Source organism: Triturus cristatus, chromosome 7 (genome assembly GCF_964204655.1).
Source record: "Triturus cristatus chromosome 7, aTriCri1.1, whole genome shotgun sequence".
In the NCBI taxonomy this organism is placed as follows: Eukaryota; Metazoa; Chordata; class Amphibia; order Caudata; family Salamandridae; genus Triturus; species Triturus cristatus.
In genome coordinates, this window is record NC_140590.1 from 1,483,215,631 (window position 1) to 1,483,238,526 (window position 22,896).

General features: G+C 38.9%; 1 protein-coding gene across 1 annotated transcript in view; it reads left to right on the forward strand.

The window, feature by feature from the left end:
* Nucleotides 1-22,896, forward strand: part of LOC146812224 (protein-glutamine gamma-glutamyltransferase E-like) — a 278,099-nt gene that overhangs the window by 197,488 nt on the left and 57,715 nt on the right. The window lies entirely within an intron of this gene.

A 22,896-nucleotide genomic window follows, 5' to 3' on the forward strand; every position in this document is an offset into this window, starting at 1 on the left:
CAGCTTCTTACTGACAGTCTTCTCGTGAGAAATCTCTTCCCACATTTCCTTCAATTCTGTTTTTTCTGATTTCGTAATGTAAGACGTTACATATCGAGCAACAGCAATGGAATTGTCAGCTACATACTGTATATCCATGTTAGCGTTCCACATGGATAAAATGACTGGGTTGTAGTCATTTATATTTTTTGATTCTTCTTTTCTTTTTAGGTTGTAGGTATTCTTAGGTGATTTTCTTGTGATAGTATGTCTCACAGCTGACATAAAACTGTTGACTCTTCCATTTGAAAGAACAGGTCTAGGAAATCCAAATCGACATTTAGTGTAGTATTTATCTTTGCTCTTGTATTTCCGTCGACAGTATTTTCCACACCGATGACTTTGGAAACGTAAAACTTGCTCCTTTAACTTTTTCTCTTCTGTGCTTTTTGGTATAGCACATGTTGCATATTCTTCAATGAAAGATAACACTGCTTCATCAGTATCTGTTCCAAACTTTGGGGCATCCTTGATCCACAACAGCATATGAATATGAGGAGCACCTCTTGCCTGGTACTCTTTTCTCCAAAAGAAATCTACTACTTCTCCAAGAGGTGGATTTTTTTTATTGCAGAGGAAGGACATCATAGCCTCAAATCTATGATTGAAATATCTGCAAACATTAACCGGATCCAATGAGCACAGTTCTCCTGCTGTCTTGTATTCGATGTTTTTAATGTTTGAATTTGCCTCTCGTAGAAAATCCAGTAAATCATCCCAAGCGTACTCCGCACAGCTTAGGGTAACGAACCATGTTGGTGTTCCTAAATTGCGTAACATGCATTTTAGTTCACCATGGCGTCGGTACCAATATTCATTTGTCCCACGCTGACAAGCCATCAGATTGATCAGTTGTGTTTCCAAATGATCATCTCGGTGCTGCACTTTCTCCATAAAATCCTTAGCAGACACATTTTGTAAATGTACTCCACTTTTTAAAATGTGATTTACTGCATAAGACAGTGCAGACAAGTCGCTTTCAAATAAAAGATGGAACAAATAAGGAATACTTTGTCGAAATCTGGGATCTTCAGCATATAGTCTTGTAGTCCGATACTCAGAAGCTGGAATCTGTTCTGGACGTTCATCGTATCGTCCTCCTTTTCCTTTAGGAAACAGCTGGGGAAAACATCGAGCTTCCAAGCTCTCCTCCCATACACTCACGGGAGTTCCTTTTGCTTTCTTCATCTGAAAGAGATCAATATTATCTCCCATAACTTCTTTTGAATGAAGAGGATGTATGCTAAAATGTTCAGAAATTTCTTCTTCCTTTGACTTGTCCACTTTTTCAATTTGTCCAGTTGGTGTTTCTGTGTCTTCTTGTAAATCTTCTTCTTCTTCTTCTTCTTCTATATAAATTGATTCATACCATTTGTTATTCCTTTTCAAATACAAATTTGCTCTTTGTACTTTCCGCACATCTACCAGCTCCTGCCAAATCTTCTTATTCTTTGTAGGTACGCCATTAACCAGAATAACTAATGGTTCAGTTTCCAAAGTATCCGCATCAATAGTTTCCATATTTTTTTTCAAATCCAAGGGCAAATACACCACTCTTCCTTTTAAACCTCTCAGTAAATCTGAAGGAGGTAATTTACCAGTTTTGGGCTCCATACGTACTATGGTCTGGAACGGATGAACACATTGAATGAGTATAGACTCATATGTATTTAATTCAGAAAGTTCAGCAGGAATAGCATCCAATTCTAAATTATTATGTACAGCTCTGGTCGGCATTCTATTTTCCTCTAACTTGTTGTAACAGTATTTACAAATACGCTGATCTTCACCCAAATCAAAACAATTTTCTAGAAATATATATGTGGCAAAATCCTTCCACTTATAATTATCTTCATTTTCACTCTTTCTGTAGAGATCAACATTCCTAGTTTGTTTTCTATAATGAGTTCTGCGGCAACAAATACAAGTAAAATTTGGTCTTTCATTAGAGACTATTGCAAATTTTGTTATATGATCATTAAATGTGTTACTTACAGAGGGTTCTACATTCTCTTCTACTTCTTCCTCATTTACTGTGTCCTTCTCTGCACTGTTTTGTTCAGGACCAAAGTAACAAAACTGAATTTCATCAACAACCTTCTCTACATCTGATACCGTTCCTCGGAACAGAGCCCTATTCAATTCATCTAACTTTATTGCTGGACTTTTGGCAAAATACAACCGTCTCACAAACTTTCTCATTTCAGTATGATGAACAGCCAGCATCCTAAAATGATGGAAAACACTATTGCACACTTTTCTAGATAGACAAGCCAGAGAATGACCCTGCAAACCAGTATTCTCTCTCACTCTGCATGGATCCAGACTTTGAAGCACCTTAATCTTCTGTTTTACACTTTTTTTACTATATTCTCTTAGAAACTCTCGAAATTTGTCAATAGATTCCTGACGCACAGTGCAAATACTACTACAATTCCAAGTGTACACTGGGGCTTTAGGACGTCTCCCCATAGCCTCATCTGCCATTACTTGTACCTCATCTCTTGGAACCATTATCTCCTTCTCCATTATGCAACCATTTTTTACTTCGTAAGAACGACCTCTGGTGTCAACTGCATGCAGCAAACTATTACTTTGAAAATAGCTCTCTTCATTAAAAAAAGGTTCACTACTTGAACTATGCACCCATTCTCCTAAAAACACTTTACAAAAGTTTGTTCTGTTCACTACTCTTTTCCTTTTGCTATGTGATTTCAGTACATTAACCATTTTATCTAATGTACGCATCCTATTCAAAATTAAAATGAATAGTTTCCTTTTTAATTCTAATGCCTTTGCTGCAATGGCTTCAATTTCTTTTTTTCTCTTGTAAAATTTAGCCTTTTGCTTATATTTCTTCACATCCTTTATCAAATTGGACATAACTCTTCTCTGAAACATTTTTCTACGTATCTCTTTAAACGCTGTTTTTCTGTTTAAGTTAATCTTTTTAGTTGCAGAAGGTATATTTGCATTAACTAAATTCTCAATTTTTTCCTCTCCTTTTCTATTGAAAACATTCTTTCCAGTACAGACATTTTGTACATTTTTCCTTTTTTTGAATATGTTCTTTAAAAAATCTTTTGTCTGCTTACCAGAAGATTTTTTCTTTTTCCCAACATGAGCATCTCCAACTAACTTAGGTCCTCCAGTTGTCTTCAAATATAGGTTTTTTTTGTGGCCTTTCTTTACTCTGGATTTTGTAGGCATCTTAAATTTTGTTCACTGCTCTTCAGCAATACCTGAAAAAAACAAAAAAAAAATTCCTTTATTTTATTTAAATATATTACTTTTTTATGTTCTTTAGAAATCTTAAAATACTATCAACCCCTTTCCTATAAATGAAAATCACAATAACACCTTCACAAATTAAATATCTAAAAATAATTCCTGTGTGCACACAAAGTCATGCTTTGAAATTAGACAGAAAACGAAATTTCTTTGCCAATTGCAAAGCATACTTTCTACTACTTTTTAGGCAAGTGAAAAGTACTTTTACAGACTGACACATTATGAATCCACTTTTCAGATTTTTTAAAAAGCACATGTCCAAACTGCTTTTTCAGACCATCACCATTTGTAACCTGGGTGACTGCCTACACTCCAGCAAGGGCAACCAGCCTTAGTGATGCTGAATGTCTTTGCATTACTGACTGAAACCTCAAACCCCACTCGCTTGTAAATACTGTGCATGATTCCACATGGTAAGCACCTACCTGTGTGCTAAGAGTCTGCTTCTGCACCAAAAAATGGCTCCCCCTTTCCATCTAATGCAACTGTGAAATCACCAGAGCAATACGCAATAAATCTCTGCCTGTAATTCCTTTTTGCACACAGAGTCATGTTTTCATATTAGTCACAAAACGAAATTTCTTTGCCAATTTGAAAGCACACTTACTACTCATTTTTTTGGCAAGTGATAAACACTTTTACAGACTGACTCATTATGAATCCACTTTTCAGATTCTTAAAAAAGCACATGTCCAAACTGCTTTTTCAGACCAGCAACATGTGTAACCTGGGTGACTGACTACACTCCAGCAAGGGCAACCAGCCTTAGTGATGCTGAATGTATTTGCATTACAGACTGAAACCTGAAAACCCCACTCGCTTGTAAATACTGTGCATGATTATACATGGCAAGCAGCTGGGTGTGTGCTAAGAGTCTGCTTCTGCACCAAAAAATCGCTCCCCCTTTTTCCTACTAATGCAACTGTGAAATCACCAGAGCAAAACGCAATAAATCTCTGCCTGTAATTCCTATTTGCACACAGAGTCATGTTTTCACATTAGTCCCAAAACGAAATTTCTTTGCCAATTTGATTGCACACTTACTGCTCTTTTTTTTTGGCAAGTGAAAATCACTTTTACAGACTGACACATTATGAAACCACTTTTCAGTTTTTTTAAAAAGCCCATGTCCAGACTGCTTTTTCAGACCACCACCATGTGTATCCTCGGTGACTACCTACACTCCAGCAAGGGCAACCAGCCTTAGTGATGCTGAATGTATTTGCATTACAGACTGAAACCTGAAAACCCCACTCGCTTCTAAATACTGTGCATGATTATACATGGAAAGGAGCTGGGTGTGTGCTAAGAGTCTGCTTCTTCCCCCAAAAAATCGCTCCCCCTTTTTCCTACTAATGCAACTGTGAAATCACCAGAGCAAAACGCAATAAATCTCTGCCTGTAATTCCTATTTCCACACAGAGTCATGTTTTCACATTAGTCCCAAAACGAAATTTCTTTGCCAATTTGAATGCACACTTACTGCTCTTTTTTTTTGGCAAGTTAAAATCACTTTTACAGACTTACACATTATGAAACCACTTTTCAGTTTTTTTAAAAAGCCCATGACCAGACTGCTTTTTCAGACCACCACCATGTGTATCCTGGGTGACTGCCTACACTCCAGCAAGGGCAACCAGCCTTAGTGATGCTGAATGTATTTGCATTACAGACTGAAACCTGAAAACCCCACTCGCTTGTAAATACTGTGCATGATTATACATGGCAAGCAGCTGGGTGTGTGCTAAGAGTCTGCTTCTGCACCAAAAAATCGCTCCCCCTTTTTCCTACTAATGCAACTGTGAAATCACCAGAGCAAAACGCAATAAATCTCTGCCTGTAATTCCTATTTGCACACAGAGTCATGTTTTCACATTAGTCCCAAAACGAAATTTCTTTGCCAATTTGATTGCACACTTACTGCTCTTTTTTTTTGGCAAGTGAAAATCACTTTTACAGACTGACACATTATGAAACCACTTTTCAGTTTTTTTAAAAAGCCCATGTCCAGACTGCTTTTTCAGACCACCACCATGTGTATCCTCGGTGACTACCTACACTCCAGCAAGGGCAACCAGCCTTAGTGATGCTGAATGTATTTGCATTACAGACTGAAACCTGAAAACCCCACTCGCTTCTAAATACTGTGCATGATTATACATGGAAAGGAGCTGGGTGTGTGCTAAGAGTCTGCTTCTTCCCCCAAAAAATCGCTCCCCCTTTTTCCTACTAATGCAACTGTGAAATCACCAGAGCAAAACGCAATAAATCTCTGCCTGTAATTCCTATTTCCACACAGAGTCATGTTTTCACATTAGTCCCAAAACGAAATTTCTTTGCCAATTTGAATGCACACTTACTGCTCTTTTTTTTTGGCAAGTTAAAATCACTTTTACAGACTAACACATTATGAAACCACTTTTCAGTTTTTTTAAAAAGCCCATGACCAGACTGCTTTTTCAGACCACCACCATGTGTATCCTGGGTGACTGCCTACACTCCAGCAAGGGCAACCAGCCTTAGTGATGCTGAATGTATTTGCATTACAGACTGAAACCTGAAAACCCCACTCGCTTGTAAATACTGTGCATGATTATACATGGCAAGCAGCTGGGTGTGTGCTAAGAGTCTGCTTCTGCACCAAAAAATCGCTCCCCCTTTTTCCTACTAATGCAACTGTCAAATCACCAGAGCAAAACGCAATAAATCTCTGCCTGTAATTCCTATTTGCACACAGAGTCATGTTTTCACATTAGTCCCAAAACGAAATTTCTTTGCCAATTTGATTGCACACTTACTGCTCTTTTTTTTTGGCAAGTGAAAATCACTTTTACAGACTGACACATTATGAAACCACTTTTCAGTTTTTTTAAAAAGCCCATGTCCAGACTGCTATTTCAGACCACCACCATGTGTATCCTCGGTGACTACCTACACTCCAGCAAGGGCAACCAGCCTTAGTGATGCTGAATGTATTTGCATTACAGACTGAAACCTGAAAACCCCACTCGCTTCTAAATACTGTGCATGATTATACATGGAAAGGAGCTGGGTGTGTGCTAAGAGTCTGCTTCTTCCCCCAAAAAATCGCTCCCCCTTTTTCCTACTAATGCAACTGTGAAATCACCAGAGCAAAACGCAATAAATCTCTGCCTGTAATTCCTATTTCCACACAGAGTCATGTTTTCACATTAGTCCCAAAACGAAATTTCTTTGCCAATTTGAATGCACACTTACTGCTCTTTTTTTTTGGCAAGTTAAAATCACTTTTACAGACTGACACATTATGAAACCACTTTTCAGTTTTTTTAAAAAGCCCATGACCAGACTGCTTTTTCAGACCACCCCCATGTGTATCCTGGGTGACTGCCTACACTCCAGCAAGGGCAACCAGCCTTAGTGATGCTGAATGTATTTGCATTACAGACTGAAACCTGAAAACCCCACTCGCTTGTAAATACTGTGCATGATTATACATGGCAAGCAGCTGGGTGTGTGCTAAGAGTCTGCTTCTGCACCAAAAAATCGCTCCCCCTTTTTCCTACTAATGCAACTGTGAAATCACCAGAGCAAAACGCAATAAATCTCTGCCTGTAATTCCTATTTGCACACAGAGTCATGTTTTCACATTAGTCCCAAAACGAAATTTCTTTGCCAATTTGATTGCACACTTACTGCTCTTTTTTTTGGCAAGTGAAAATCACTTTTACAGACTGACACATTATGAAACCACTTTTCAGTTTTTTTAAAAAGCCCATGTCCAGACTGCTTTTTCAGACCACCACCATGTGTATCCTCGGTGACTACCTACACTCCAGCAAGGGCAACCAGCCTTAGTGATGCTGAATGTATTTGCATTACAGACTGAAACCTGAAAACCCCACTCGCTTCTAAATACTGTGCATGATTATACATGGAAAGGAGCTGGGTGTGTGCTAAGAGTCTGCTTCTTCCCCCAAAAAATCGCTCCCCCTTTTTCCTACTAATGCAACTGTGAAATCACCAGAGCAAAACGCAATAAATCTCTGCCTGTAATTCCTATTTCCACACAGAGTCATGTTTTCACATTAGTCCCAAAACGAAATTTCTTTGCCAATTTGAATGCACACTTACTGCTCTTTTTTTTTGGCAAGTTAAAATCACTTTTACAGACTAACACATTATGAAACCACTTTTCAGTTTTTTTTAAAAAGCCCATGACCAGACTGCTTTTTCAGACCACCACCATGTGTATCCTGGGTGACTGCCTACACTCCAGCAAGGGCAACCAGCCTTAGTGATGCTGAATGTATTTGCATTACAGACTGAAACCTGAAAACCCCACTCGCTTGTAAATACTGTGCATGATTATACATGGCAAGCAGCTGGGTGTGTGCTAAGAGTCTGCTTCTGCACCAAAAAATCGCTCCCCCTTTTTCCTACTAATGCAACTGTGAAATCACCAGAGCAAAACGCAATAAATCTCTGCCTGTAATTCCTATTTGCACACAGAGTCATGTTTTCACATTAGTCCCAAAACGAAATTTCTTTGCCAATTTGATTGCACACTTACTGCTCTTTTTTTTTGGCAAGTGAAAATCACTTTTACAGACTGACACATTATGAAACCACTTTTCAGTTTTTTTAAAAAGCCCATGTCCAGACTGCTATTTCAGACCACCACCATGTGTATCCTCGGTGACTACCTACACTCCAGCAAGGGCAACCAGCCTTAGTGATGCTGAATGTATTTGCATTACAGACTGAAACCTGAAAACCCCACTCGCTTCTAAATACTGTGCATGATTATACATGGAAAGGAGCTGGGTGTGTGCTAAGAGTCTGCTTCTTCCCCCAAAAAATCGCTCCCCCTTTTTCCTACTAATGCAACTGTGAAATCACCAGAGCAAAATGCAATAAATCTCTGCCTGTAATTCCTATTTCCACACAGAGTCATGTTTTCACATTAGTCCCAAAACGAAATTTCTTTGCCAATTTGAATGCACACTTACTGCTCTTTTTTTTCCGCAAGTTAAAATCACTTTTACAGACTAACACATTATGAAACCACTTTTCAGTTTTTTTAAAAAGCCCATGACCAGACTGCTTTTTCAGACCACCACCATGTGTATCCTCAGTGACTGCCTACACTCCAGCAAGGGCAACCAGCCTTAGTGATGCTGAATGTATTTGCATTACAGACTGAAACCTGAAAACCCCACTCGCTTGTAAATACTGTGCATGATTATACATGGCAAGCAGCTGGGTGTGTGCTAAGAGTCTGCTTCTGCACCAAAAAATCGCTCCCCCTTTTTCCTACTAATGCAACTGTGAAATCACCAGAGCAAAACGCAATAAATCTCTGCCTGTAATTCCTATTTGCACACAGAGTCATGTTTTCACATTAGTCCCAAAACGAAATTTCTTTGCCAATTTGATTGCACACTTACTGCTCTTTTTTTTTGGCAAGTGAAAATCACTTTTACAGACTGACACATTATGAAACCACTTTTCAGTTTTTTTAAAAAGCCCATGTCCAGACTGCTATTTCAGACCACCACCATGTGTATCCTCGGTGACTACCTACACTCCAGCAAGGGCAACCAGCCTTAGTGATGCTGAATGTATTTGCATTACAGACTGAAACCTGAAAACCCCACTCGCTTCTAAATACTGTGCATGATTATACATGGAAAGGAGCTGGGTGTGTGCTAAGAGTCTGCTTCTTCCCCCAAAAAATCGCTCCCCCTTTTTCCTACTAATGCAACTGTGAAATCACCAGAGCAAAACGCAATAAATCTCTGCCTGTAATTCCTATTTCCACACAGAGTCATGTTTTCACATTAGTCCCAAAACGAAATTTCTTTGCCAATTTGAATGCACACTTACTGCTCTTTTTTTTTCGCAAGTTAAAATCACTTTTACAGACTAACACATTATGAAACCACTTTTCAGTTTTTTTAAAAAGCCCATGACCAGACTGCTTTTTCAGACCACCACCATGTGTATCCTCAGTGACTGCCTACACTCCAGCAAGGGCAACCAGCCTTAGTGATGCTGAATGTATTTGCATTACAGACTGAAACCTGAAAACCCCACTCGCTTGTAAATACTGTGCATGATTATACATGGCAAGCAGCTGGGTGTGTGCTAAGAGTCTGCTTCTGCACCAAAAAATCGCTCCCCCTTTTTCCTACTAATGCAACTGTGAAATCACCAGAGCAAAACGCAATAAATCTCTGCCTGTAATTCCTATTTGCACACAGAGTCATGTTTTCACATTAGTCCCAAAACGAAATTTCTTTGCCAATTTGATTGCACACTTACTGCTCTTTTTTTTTGGCAAGTGAAAATCACTTTTACAGACTGACACATTATGAAACCACTTTTCAGTTTTTTTAAAAAGCCCATGTCCAGACTGCTTTTTCAGACCACCACCATGTGTATCCTCGGTGACTGCCTACACTCCAGCAAGGGCAACCAGCCTTAGTAATGCTGAATGTATTTGCATTACAGACTGAAACCTCAAAACCCCACTCGCTTCTAAATACTGTGCATGATTATACATGGAAAGGAGCTGGGTGTGTGCTAAGAGTCTGCTTCTTCCCCCAAAAAATTGCTCCCCCTTTTTCCTACTAATGCTACTGTGAAATCACCAGAGCAAAACGCAATAAATCTCTGCCTGTAATTCCTATTTGCACACAGAGTCATGTTTTCACATTAGTCCCAAAACGAAATTTCTTTGCCAATTTAAATGCACACTTACTGCTCTTTTTTTTGGCAAGTGAAAATCACTTTTACAGACTGACACATTATGAATCCACTTTTTAGATTTTTTTAATTGCACATGTCCAGACTGCTTTTTCAGACCACCACCATGTGTATCCTGGGTGAGTGCCTACACTCCAGCAAGGGCAACCAGCCTTAGTGATGCTGAATGTATTCGCATTACAGACTGAAACCTGAAAACCCCACTCGCTTCTAAATACTGTGCATGATTATATATGGCAAGCAGCTGGGTGTGTGCTAAGAGTCTGCTTCTGCACCAAAAAATCGCTCCCCCTTTTTCCTACTAATGCAACTGTGAAATCACCAGAGCAAAACGCAATAAATCTCTGCCTGTAACTCCTATTTGCACACAGAGTCATGTTTTCACATTAGTCCCAAAACGAAATTTCTTTGCCAATTTAAATGCACACTTACTGCTCTTTTTTTTTGGCAAGTGAAAATCACTTTTACAGACTGACACATTATGAATCCACTTTTTAGATTTTTTTAATTGCACATGTCCAGACTGCTTTTTCAGACCACCACCATGTGTATCCTGGGTGACTGCCTACACTCCAGCAAGGGCAACCAGCCTTAGTGATGCTGAATGTATTTGCATTACAGACTGAAACCTGAAAACCCCACTCGCTTCTAAATACTGTGCATGATTATATATGGCAAGCAGCTGGGTGTGTGCTAAGAGTCTGCTTCTGCACCAAAAAATCGCTCCCCCTTTTTCCTACTAATGCAACTGTGAAATCACCAGAGCAAAACGCAATAAATCTCTGCCTGTAATTCCTATTTGCACACAGAGTCATGTTTTCACATTAGTCCCAAAACGAAATTTCTTTGCCAATTTAAATGCACACTTACTGCTTTTTTTTTTTGGCAAGTGAAAATCACTTTTACAGACTGACACATTATGAATCCACTTTTTAGATTTTTTTAATTGCACATGTCCAGACTGCTTTTTCAGACCACCACCATGTGTATCCTCGGTGACTGCCTACACTCCAGCAAGGGCAACCAGCCTTAGTGATGCTGAATGTATTTGCATTACAGACTGAAACCTGAAAACCCCACTCGCTTCTAAATACTGTGCATGATTATACATGGAAAGGAGCTGGGTGTGTGCTAAGAGTCTGCTTCTTCCCCCAAAAAATCGCTCCCCCTTTTTCCTACAAATGCAACTGTGAAATCACCAGAGCAAAACGCAATAAATCTCTGCCTGTAATTCCTATTTCCACACAGAGTCATGTTTTCACATTAGTCCCAAAACGAAATTTCTTTGCCAATTTGAATGCACACTTACTGCTCTTTTTTTTTGGCAAGTTAAAATCACTTTTACAGACTGACACATTATGAATCCACTTTTTAGATTTTTGTATCCTCGGTGACTGCCTACACTCCAGCAAGGGCAACCAGCCTTAGTGATGCTGAATGTATTTGCATTACTGACTGCAACCTGAAAACCCCACTCGCTTGTAAATACTGTGCATGATTATACATGGCAAGTAGCTGGGTGTGTGCTAAGAGTCTGCTTCTTCCCCCAAAAAATCGCTCCCCCTTTTTCCTACTAATGCTACTGTGAAATCACCAGAGCAAAACGCAATAAATCTCTGCCTGTAATTCCTATTTGCACACAGAGTCATGTTTTCACATTAGTCCCAAAACGAAATTTCTTTTCCAATTTAAATGCACACTTACTGCTCTTTTTTTTTTGGCAAGTGAAAATCACTTTTACAGACTGACACATTATGAATCCACTTTTTTGATTTTTGTATCCTCGGTGACTGCCTACACTCCAGCAAGGGCAACCAGCCTTAGTGATGCTGAATGTATTTGCATTACTGACTGCAACCTCAAACCCTTAAAGTATTCCTTATTTTTACCAGTACACCTTAATTTATCATGAAAAAATAGTCTATATTATTTTACATGTTCCTCACATTTAAATTTCTCCCAAAACAGAAAATAATAAACACAACTTCTACTAAAGGAATTCCAATTCTAATATTCATTTCTTAATTTACCATATACATCCCCTCTCTAACTCTAAACTCACCTTTAAAATTAGTTAGTTGTGAAAGAAATGTGGCACTCAAACAGCAGATTATCAGAGCCAGGATCTCTGTTCTCTACACCTCTCTCCTCTCAGCAGAACCAGATAATGGCAAACTTTCCCTCTATTTTTCCACACATATACATGTAAGTTTCAAATCTCAGTGCTTCCCCCTTTTTTTCAAATGTAATCACACATTTCTATTGGTTGAAAACCAACCCTTTTCCAAAAGTACCCTGCCCCCAACTTGACTTCTGCCTAGTACCCTTCCCCCAACTTGACTTCTGCCTGCTACCATAGCAACAGCTCATGGAACACTGCTGTGTGGAGTTAGGTCAGAAGTTCGCCACACAATGTTTCAATTCCACAGAGCAAGAGTGCTTGACTTTTCAAACCTAACAGCAAATCCATAGTACTGTTCTTTGGTAACACATTTTTTTGTACCAATACAAAACATGCTTCTATTAATTTACACATACAGCCTAGTTTTTATTCTAGAATGGTATGAAACAGCCAATCAGTTCTTTTTGTTTTGAAAAAAATATGTATGCCTCCATTTCCAAACTGTCTTTCTTTTCATATTGCCATTCTACTGAAAGACACCTCCTGAGTGCATCCAGTTCTCCTTTGAAGATGTTCACAGTGTGGATTGTAGGGCACAGCTATGTCTTCTGGAGTGAAAAGTTTGCAGAGAAAACAGGTATGGTGAGAGACCTTGCTTTGCCAAATGTAGACATTAAATGGATTGGTCAGAGAGGGTTAAAGTGGCACCAATTGATGCCATTGGTGAAATCCTTCATGCAAATCCAACACCCTGACCTCATAATAGTGCACTGTGGTGGCAATGACCTAGGCACTTTGACTGGGGTAGGTCTGGAAATGCTTATGAAGGACACCTTTGCACAACTGTTTTCACTTTTCCCTAAAACTGCCTTTGTGTTTTCCAACATATGCCAAAGGCAAAAATGGAACTGGTCTAATCATTTCTGTCCGCAAATTGACAAAGCAAGAAAGCACGTCAACAAATCTGTTTCTGCTTTCCTCCGTGACTATGGTATGGGTGCCATTTACCACAACAACTTGCGTTATGACATGCAAGACATTTATAGAGGAGATGGTGTGCACTTCAATGATGAAGGGAACAGAGTCTTCCTCTTGAACCTTAGACTCTGCATCGGTACTTACTTGTAGGTACCACTTAAAAAATGACTTCATAAACACAACGGCTCTTTTTAGAGCTCCCTAATATCTAAACTCTTAAATCTGCATTTCATTTCTTTTTTAATTTATTTTTTCTTCCGTACGCTTACCGTAAGCTTACCGTACGCGTACCCCGTGATTTTTTTAAAAATCAATAAATGTTTTCTTTGTACTTTACAGTCCTTCTTTGACCCCCTCACAAATGTAAGGGGGTCTGTAACTCTCCTCCTTGCCCCCTTTTCTTGTTTTCACTCTTTTTTTTTCTGAGTGAAACACACAAAATGGCGGCCGCCGCTTCCTGGTTTCGGCCGATTCGAATGTTTACTAAGATCTAACAGCCAATCAGAATCGCGCTCGCGCACGCCACCGTACGCGTACGGTAAGCGTACCGTAAGCGCACCGTAAGCTGGCTCAGATATATATATATTGATTTAAAGGCTATTTTCTCATAATCTACTGAACAGATTTACACCAAACCTACAAAAGGCACTTCCTTGACCTGAGGACTACCTCTCTGCCAAATTTCTAGTAATTCTGTTCAGCCGTTCGGGCTGTAGCCCTGTCTAAAGGTCCTATGGAAAAATGCATGGGAAAAACGCGTTTTGGGACCCCCCTTTTATCTCAGCCCCCGCTTGACGAATCCCCCCGAGACTTTCAGGGTAGGAGCGGAGCGTAGCGCCCCACCTATTTTAAAAAATTCGCGAGGATTCGTCGACCGGCGCCAAAGTTATTCAAAATAGAATGTTGCGGATTTCCTATGGAAAAGGGGTCCTAACTATAACTACCTACTGGCGACCGCCAGTAGGTAATATATATATATATATATATATATATATATATATATATATATATATATATATATATATATATATATATATATATATATTACCTACTGGCGGTCGCCAGTAGGTAGTTATAGTTAGGACCGTGTTTCCATAGGAAATCTCAAAATTCTATTTTGAATAACTTTGGCGCCGGTTGACGAATCCTCGCAAAATTTTCAAAACTAATGGGGCGCTCCGCTCAGCTCCTACCCTGAAAGTTTCGGGGTGATTCGTCAAGCGGGGGCAGAGAAAAAGGGGGGGTCCCAAAACGCGTTTTCCCCATGGATTTTTCCATAGGGACTTTAGTCGCAGCTACAGCCCGAACGGCTGAACAGAATTATGTGAAATTTGGCAGAGAGGTAGCCATAAGGTCCATGAAGTGCCTTTTGCAGGTTTGGTGTAAATCAGTTCAGTATTTCCTGAGAAATTAGCATTTAAATCAATATATATATCTGTAAGCGCGCAGCGTGCGCGCACTGAGCAAGTCCTGTGCGCGCACCCTGCCGTGCGCGAGCGCACTTCTGATTGGTTGTTAGATGTCAGTAAACATTCGAATCGGTGGAAATCAGGAAGCGGCGGCCGCCATTTTGTCTCTCGCATAAAGAGGGGGTTATAAACAAAGGGGGAGAACGTGAAAAGGGGGCAGAGTGGGGAGATATTGACCCACTAGGCATTGTAAGGGGGTCACAGTAGGACCTTGTAGGGCAAAAAAAAGGTTATATTTTGAAAAAAAATATCGCCGAGTGCGCGCACCCAGCGCGCACCCGAAATTTTAAAAAAAAAATAGAATAAAAAATCGCATTTAAGTGATTAGATATAAGGTGGCTCTAAAAAGAGCCCTTGTGTTTACTGTGTGTTTTTTGGTACCTACAAGTAAGTACCGATGCAGAGTGTAAAGTTCAAGAGGAAGACTCTGTTGCCTTCATCAGTGAAGTGTACACCATCTCCTCTATAAATGTCTTGCATGTTGTAATGCAAGTTGTTGTGGTATATAGAACCCATACCATAGTCTCTGAGGAAAGCAGAAATAGATTTGTTGACGTGCTTCCTTGCTTTGTCAATCTGTGGAGAAAATTGGTTGGACCAGTTCCACATTTGCCTTTGGCATATATTAGAATATACAAAGGCAGTTTGTGGAAAAAGCGACATCAATTGCACAAAGGTGTCCTTAATAAGCATTTCCAGACCTACCCCAGTTAAAGTGCCTAGGTCATTACCACCACAGTGCACAATAAAAAGGTTAGGCTGTGGGAGATGTAGAAAGGTTTTCACCAAAGGCATTAATTGGTGCCACTTTAACCCTCTCTGACCAATCCATTTAATGTCTACATTTGGCAAAGCAAGGTCTCTCACCATACCTCTTTTTTCTGCAAACTTTTCACTCCAGAAGACATAGCTGTGACCTACAATCCACACTTCCAAGGAGATCTGGATGCACTCAGGAGGTGTCTTTCAGTAGAAAGGCAATATGAAATGAAAGACAGTTGAAATATGGAGGCACACATACTTTTTTTTATAAAAAGAACTCATTGGCAGATTCAAACCATTTTACAGTTAAAACTAGGCTGTATGTTTAAATGTTTAAAAGCATGTTTTGTATTGGTTCAGAAAAATGTGTTACCACAGAACATTACTATGGATTTGCTGTTAGGTTTGAAAAGTCAAGCACTCTTGCTCTTTGGATATGAAACATTGTCTGCTGAACTTCTGACCTCTTTCCTCACAGCAGTGTTCCATGAGCTGTTGCTATGGAAGCAGGCAGAAGTCAAGTTGGGGGAAGGGTACATTTGGAAAGGGGTTGAAGTTTTCAACCAATAGAAATGTGTGATTTCATTTAAAAAAAATGTGGGAAGCACTGAGATTTGTAATTAACATGTATATGTGTGAAAAAAGAGAGGGAAACTGTGCCATTAACTGGTTCTGCTGAGAGGAGAGAGGTGTTCAGCTCAGAGATTCTGGTCTTATAAACTGCTGTGTGACTGCCACATTTCTTTCACAACTAACTAATTTTAAAGGTGAGTTATGAGTTTGAGAGGGGGTGTTTGTGGTTAATTTAGATATAAAAAAAGAATTGTGATTATTTGTTTAAAGTTGTGATTTACATTTTCTGTTTTGGGAGATATTTAACTGTCTTGAATATGTAAAATATTATGGAGTATGTTTTCACCATAAGTTAATGTGTACTGGTAACAATGAGGAATACTGTGTTGTGCCTACCATCAAACCATGAGTCTGTGTGCAGAGAAGAATTGTTGACAGAGATTTAATTTGTGTTGCTGTTGAAAAGTAAGACTTGCAGTTGAAAGAAAAGGACAGCTTCTTTTTAATTGTGATGGTTAGGATTTAGCAGAAATCACTTTGAAAGAAAAGAGAGGAAAATGGCAACACATTTGAAATTAGCATTAGTTCTGTAAGAATTGCAGTCCCAGGAAAGGGGCAGCCTGCCTGTGTTTTGTGCCTACCAACACAGCATGAGTCTGTGTGCATATAGGAATTGTTGTCTGAGATTTAATTTGTGAAGTTGTTGTTCTGTAAGGATTGCAGACCCAGGAAAGGGGCAGCCTGTGTTTTGTGCCTACCAACACAGCATGAGTCTGTGTGCATATAGGAATTGTTGTCTGAGATGTAATTTGTGTTGCAGTTGTTCTGTAAAACATGCACTTGCAGGAAAGGGACAGCTTGTTTTCTTCAAATGTGGTGGTTAGCACTCAGCAGAAAACACTAAAACGCAAATGAGAGGTAAAAGCTAAAACATTTGAAACCAACAGGGTAGATTTCCCTTTCAAAATAGCAAAGGCACAGGTATTTGCCATATGTTCTGGTAACAATGAGGAATACTGTTTAGTGCCTACCATCAAACCATGAGTCTGTGTGCAGAGAAGAATTGTTGACAGAGATGTTTCAAAGGTGTGCTGAAACTATGCACTGTTACATACATCCCAGCAGTCTTCATGCATTTCTCTTGCACCAGACAAAAAACAGTCTCTGTGTGCTGTTTCAGATAGCACTGTGTAACGCAAACACATTCAATGTCACCAAGGCACATTTCCTTTGCTCTAGTGTAGTCACTCACCCAAGCAACGTTTGCCTTATGATTTACCCAATTCTTACTTAATTTTTCTGAAACCTAAATTTTGAAAACTAAAAACTGCATCTGAAGAAAGCATTTTTTGTAATTTTAAAGGATTATAATTGAAGATATCACTTAAAAAGGATTTTGAAATTACTATTTGGCCTAAAGGAAAAGTAATAAAAACAATTGTGGACTCCTTTGACAGAAATTATTTTGGCATGTGTGCTTTTGCGACAAGGTTTAAAGACGGTTTATCTAGAAAATTTTTATTCATCTAGAAAAGTATTTGTAATATATATGTAATATTTCTAACAAGGTATATTTTAGTGAGGATAGTTTTTGGGCTTTTTTTAAACAATCTTTCAGATTGTTTTTTTTTTGCCCGCTGTTAAATGATGAATACAATTGTTTTCACTATTTTAAGTGAAAATTAAAAAATTCTGAAAACAGCAAAAAAAGGGCAAAAAATTGCTTTGTAAAATATGTAAAAACATGTAATGCTTTTTGAAATGTATGATTGAATATTAATACTTTTTTTCTTTTTTTGCAGAACTAGAAAGAAAAATAAGTGAAAAATATTTGTATTTCTCAATCCTCCCTTTCCATGCTTCCATTTCTTCACCTCTCTTTGTACATTAAATTTACGCGCACCCCAAAAAAAAACAAAAAAAAAAAAATCCCCCAAAAATTTTTGGGGGTTTAGTTTTTAAGTGGCTCTTAAAAGAGCCCTTGAGTTAATGTAGGGAAACAGGAAGAGAAAAACGAAAAAAATGAAAAAACATCTATGGCCTACTGCACTCATGCGCATCAAATTTTCTCTGAATGAGATCAAGACTGGTCTCACCCACAGAAATAAGTCGACCGCAATCAGTGCAGCGTGTGGACAACCTCGCCAAACAAGGTGGTCCAATAAGAGGTGTGGAAGAAGGCGAAGGCACCACTGCAGAAGAAGTGCTCGCCTGAGCTGCCGAAGATGTGCTCGGCTGAGCTGCTGCAGATGTCGTCGGCTGAGCAGGTGGAGGGTTTGCTCCAGAAGCTCGACGAAAAGATACTGGATGCATTGCCTCAACATGCCTCGTCATTGTGTGTATGCTAAAAGAATACTTCTTGTTAGCATTCCCACGTGATAAGACTTTTTGACACAATGTACAAGTAACTTTCGGTGCATTTACCTTTTTTTGTCCCTCTGGGAAAGTAAAAAAGTGCCATATAAAGCTGTCTTTCTGCTTCCTGTTCCTCTGCCTCTCAAGAGTGTCCTGGTCAGTGTCTGAAGATGGTTGCTGTTCAGCCATTGTCTCTCAACAACAGAATAGCTCCTTCTCCAAAGGAATCAGAACTAATAATGAGGGGAGTAGGTGTGGTTTGGGAAGAATCTGGAACTGAAAGTACTTCAAACCAATCAAAAGTGATGATTCTTGATCACATGACTTGCCATGAGGGGATTGGGTGTGGTGTTGAAACAATCAGAAACTGAAAGTAATGTTAACCAATTAGAAGTGTTGTTTTATTATGCATATAACCCGAGGTGCGCGCACTGAGCAAGCTCCGAGCGCGCACCTTGTGATTACGCATGCGCGAACGCGTAGAAGCGCATGTGCATACGCCATATGCGTGTACGTAACGCGCATACGTTGCACACGCGTATACGCGAACGTAAACGCGCGTAATTTAAGCGTAAGCGGAAGTGAACCGCGTGGAGCGTGTACGACGCACGCACGCATGCGTACGTACGCATACGTATGTACGCATGCGTACTGGGTGCGCGCTCCCAGCGCGCACTAAAACGTATGTATGCATACGTAAATAACGTACGACGGTATTCATAAAAAACTTACGAAAACATACTAGGTGCGCGCTCTGAGCGCGCACCCCAAGAATTTATATATAAAAAAAAAAAAGTGGAGAAAAATTAATTGCAAAAATTAAATCAACTGTTCAACTTTATCCTAATTGAAAGTTAAAAAAAAAGAGCAAAAACAAATAAAAGGATACAGATAATATATAAATGAATACATAGGAATTTTTTTTTTATAAAAAAAAAATATATATAATTTAATAATTCAAAAATTAGCATTTAAAAAACCATACAAATTCACAGAAAAAACCATAGGTTTCACACATGTTATAGTTAGGAATTAGCATTTAAAAAACCTTGCAAATTCACTGAAAAAACCATAGGTTTCACACACGTTATAGTTAGGAATTAGCATTTAAAAAACCTTGCAAATTCACTGAAAAAACCATAGGTTTCACACACGTTATAGTTAGCTGGACATTTCTCTCGTGAAAAACAATGAAATTCCCCCGTTATAGTTAGTACAGCTAACTTGCGCGACCGCAATCCACTGCTGATGACGTCACATATTACATCACTCATGACATGGCCAGTGACATCACTCATGACATCACTGATGACATCTCAAATGACATCACTGATGATGTCACTGTTGAAGACATCAATGTGATAAATTACCACATCTTCTCACACCCTTATAAAACCATTGATATACCAACTGAAAATTACACAGTTCCATTCTCAAATCCATAAATAATGCAAAACTAATAACTGCATACCCAAAAAATAACTTTTAGATCTTCATTCACCTCCACACACTCACCTGTACAGTCACTCATAGTTACATTCAGTCCATAAAAAAGTATCATATGAATTTATACATATATCTATATAGACACTCACACACTAACAATCATCCATAGAGGTACTCTCACACCTAGTCATTCATACAAATAATCACACTGCCATTTACTCATTAATGCAGTTATACACACTCAAGTTCACTCACTCACAAAAATAGTATCATATTCTTATGCTCAATTAGAATCATTGACACAAGCACACATTCATCCATACAGTCACTGTCACAATCACACACTCTCACATCTAACCACCTATATACTCTTACACACGTATATAATGCCTTTTACATATTTAGTTAGTCACAAATGTACCACTGAGATATACATTCAAACCATAACACAGCCATACATACACTCACTCAACCATACAGTCCTTCAGAGATGCACTTTTAATAACTTTCAGTCATAGAATCACACACTCACTCATCTATGCACACTCACACACACTTTACCCACACAAACACGTAGGAACTCATACAGAAACTGAGACAAGCAATCAATAACCCATATAGACACTTATATAGCTATTCACAAAACCATGCCACGACTTATACACCAACACACAGACACATACAAAACATTTATACAGTTTATGCACTAGTCTGAAGTAAGATGTAGTTAAAGGACTCACTTGTCGAGTCAGTTACACAACACAGAAAATCATCCCTTTACACACTTGTACACCCACTCATTCTTTAACAGGCCTTTCTCTATATTTATACATTTTTTTGCAAATTAAACGTTCACTGGATGACATCATCAGTGATGTCATTTGAGATGTCATCAGTGATGTCATGAGTGATGTCACTGACCATGTCATGAGTGATGTAATATGTGACGTCATCAGCAGTGGATTGCGGTCGCGCAAGTTATAGTTAGCTGTACTAACTATAACAGGGGAATTTCATTGGTTTTTTACGAGAGAAATGTCCAGCTAACTATAACGTGTGTGAAACCTATGGTTTTTTCAGTGAATTTGCAAGGTTTTTTAAATGCTAATTCCTAACTATAACGTGTGTGAAACCTATGGTATTTTCAGTGAATATATATATATATGTGTTCCCTGACACAGCGTGTGTAATAATGTTGCAGATGGAAGGCAAGTAACAAACGGACTAGAATTGAAGTTTGTTTCGTTTTATTTAACAACTTTGGCTACTAAAGGCAGTTTTTCCTGAAACATGCAAGTCGAAGTAATCTAAGACTATTACGAGACAAAAATTTAAAAGTTAAAACGAAAAGAAGAGTCCAGGTTGTAAGACGAGGAAGCACAAGCAGTGCATTATGGGCGATGTGGTTTTCTGAGAAATGAAGTCTTACTTATACAAGCCTGTCTGAGTATTGCATGAGAAGCAAAGTACTACACTTTGAAGTTTTGTTTCAAAGAGACATACGCAAATCTTTTACTGTGAAAATGCAATACTGAGCAAAGAAATCGTCAATGTACCACTACCACTTTAAATTCTGCAATGAGCACGAAACCTGGTCCCTTTTCGCTGTCTAAACATTGGCTTATAAAACAAGGTTGAACTGGACTGCCTTTCAGCTGCATATGATTAAGGTTCGCAGGAACTGAAACGCGTCATGCTTAAAATATTTTATCTTGCCTGGAATAAAGCATTTTTTATTGAAGCACGTCTGGTGGGCCTGATTACGCAGCACTGAAGTGGTGCGTGTTCTTCGTTTGGAATATATATATATATATATATATATATATATATATATTTGTATATTACCTACTGGCTGTGGCCAGTAGGTAGTTACAGTTAGGACCTATTTTCCATAGAAAATCCGCAACATTCTATTTGAAATAACTTTGGCGCCCGTTGACGAATCTTCGCAAAATATTCAAAACCTTTGGCCAGCTCCGGTCCGCTCCTATCCTGAAAGTCTCGGGATGATTTGTGTAGTGGGGACCTTTGGCCGCAGCTACAGCCCGAACTGCTGAACGGAATTACACCAAATTTGGCAGAAAGGTAGACCTTGGTTCAGAGTCGTGTCTTTTGCTTAAATGGTGTAAATCCGTTCAGTAGTTCCTGAGAAAATCAAAATCAAAATCACATATATATCTGGGTGGAGCCTAAACACACATCTCATCGTGAGATCTGATTGGCTGTCAGTACTTCATGCAAGAAGTGTTGCCAGCCATCTTAGGACCAATATACGTGATAGCACCTCATTAAAAAGCATTGCAGTTAATAGAAGGTTTTAAGGCTTTAGTTACATTATAAATCATTTGTTGATGGTACCATACTCATTTTAGGAATTGTGGTTTATTCTAAGGTGATTTTACCATGTGAAAAAGCCTTCTTCAGTGATATCATGAATCATGTTTGAGAGAAAACTATTTTCTCATGGTTTTCCCACAGAGGTTTGGAAGGTGATCTAGAAGCTAGACTGAGAGCATATTTTCTGTAAATTCACATTATCTTTCTCAGTCATGTGAGAATGAAGTCTGACATTCTCAGTGAAACATGTACATCCAGCAAGGGCAGAGACTGTCAGTTGATTCCTTTGTGTTCTACTGCAGCTTCCCAGAGTGTTCTAACAACTAGAGCGCTAACAGTCTTACTTATGACAAACGTATTGCACACCTGAAGCCATCTTGATTGGAATAAAGTGGTAACTCTTAAAACATTTAATTTAAAAAGGAACAAAATGAGGGGGTTCATTTTGCCATAGAAAGTATGATTAGTGCTGCAGAAAGAAAAATTAGGGCACATTTTGTGTGACTTCTGAAATCCTCTTCTATTCCATTTAGTAGTAGAGAGTGAGTAGTAGAGAGTAGTAGAGTGAGTAGTAGAGAGGGAGTAGTAGAGAGAGAGTTGGAGAGAGTAGTAGAGAATGAGTATTAGAGTAGTAGAGAGTGAGTGGTAGAGAGTAGTATAGAGTAGTAGAGTGAGTAGGAGAGAGTGAGTATTAGAGTAGTAGAGAGTGAGTGGTAGAGAGTAGTATAGAGTAGTAGAGTGAGTAGGAGAGAGTGAGTAGTAGAGAGTAGTAGT